The sequence below is a fragment of the Stereum hirsutum genome, assembly GCF_000264905.1.
Source record: "Stereum hirsutum FP-91666 SS1 unplaced genomic scaffold STEHIscaffold_8, whole genome shotgun sequence".
Lineage (NCBI taxonomy): Eukaryota > Fungi > Basidiomycota > Agaricomycetes > Russulales > Stereaceae > Stereum > Stereum hirsutum.
In genome coordinates this window covers 407512-409024 of record NW_006763138.1, presented here as the reverse complement: position 1 = coordinate 409024, position 1513 = coordinate 407512, and positions in this window count along the sequence as shown.

Sequence of the window (1513 nt, the reverse complement as noted above, 5' to 3'; positions counted from 1 at the left end):
GGTAGTCACCGCTGGGACATTTACAAATGTTCCCTGCCAAAATATATTCGTGTTTCTGGGGAATTTTAGGGTATGTTTACAAATGTTCGGGTGCGGGATGGGGCTGGGATGGTTAGGGTGGGTGGGGGGTGGGTAGGGGATGGGTAGGGGGTAGGGGGTAAACAGGGGGTGTGCAAGTAGGTGGTCTGCAGGCTGTAAATGGGCAAAAATAGGGCTATAAACGGGTTCTGTGAGCAGGGTGAATTTAACGGTGAACCAGGGGAGAACGGTAGACAATAAAATAGCGGGAAGATGGTAGAATAATAGTACATATATGCCTGTACGCCCTCGGGGTACTAGCCTGGGTATCAATAGGGGAAACGGGGTGATCTGGGGGTATTTTAGTAACTTTGTGAGTTTTGTGAATTAGGACGAACGGATTGCATTGCCGGGTGTCATTTTGATGGAATTGACGTATAAAACGTGAATTGTTACCCGATTTGGACAACATGAAGAAGGCTAATTTCGGGGGTTATTACTATTTGACAAACATTGATAAATGTATAAGATGCTCAAAATCAATGTTTGAAGGAATCGGTCCATTTGTTCCGAAGTTATAGCGTAAACGGTCAGCAAGATATTGCCCTAGCACGGTGGGAGGGGGTGGGCAGGCCAGAACTGGGGATATAGCAGTCCGATTGTCTTTGTTTTTGTTGTCATGGGTAGCCCTATATCAATCCTAAGTAATGGGGAGCACACCGGACATAAAAACAATGATTGTGGCCTTTGTAGTGGTGCCGCATATAGGGGAGGAGGAGGAGAACATCTATCCTGGGGGTATTTCCATGGTTAGAATGTCTTGTGGTGTTGAAGTGATGGTTGGACAATATAGTTTGATGTTTGGGAAGTCGATCTATGGTGTAACATTAGTCAAAATTGTCCTGCACTAATTGTGGGGCGCTGAGGGGGTGAAACAGCGTATTGGGCCACAGTATAATCACTGAAACACCAATTTACGCGTTTTTGGCACCATTCTTGTTGTGTTAATTTAGTTTAAATGTATATAAACACTATGAAAGCACCAGAACCACCACTGGTGGATAGTGGAAAAAGGAAAACCATGTTTTTGATGGGGGAGCAGGTGCACATATAGTATTCAGGGCGTATATGGACCAGATCTCTCTCAAATGAAGTGTGATCGTGATGTGGTGTGGTACAGGGCTCTAATACATCATACAAAATGTTTCTGGGTGATCCACTATGTCATACCTGATCTGTGTGATACAGTAAAGATGCCAAACATCAGTTTTTGGCTGTAAATGGCCAATTCTGCCGTGTATTTGAATTTCTGAATATAATTGAGGGATTTGTAGACCAATCCCCGTTATGGCTAATCTCTATACATCAAAAGGTAGACGTCAAAAAAACTCTGAAGTGATCAGTCAGCCTATACCTCTCAAAGTGCATATGGTGCTCATTTGGAGTTTTCAAGTAGTATTACACTAGTCAAATGTCAGTTACAGCATATTGAGCG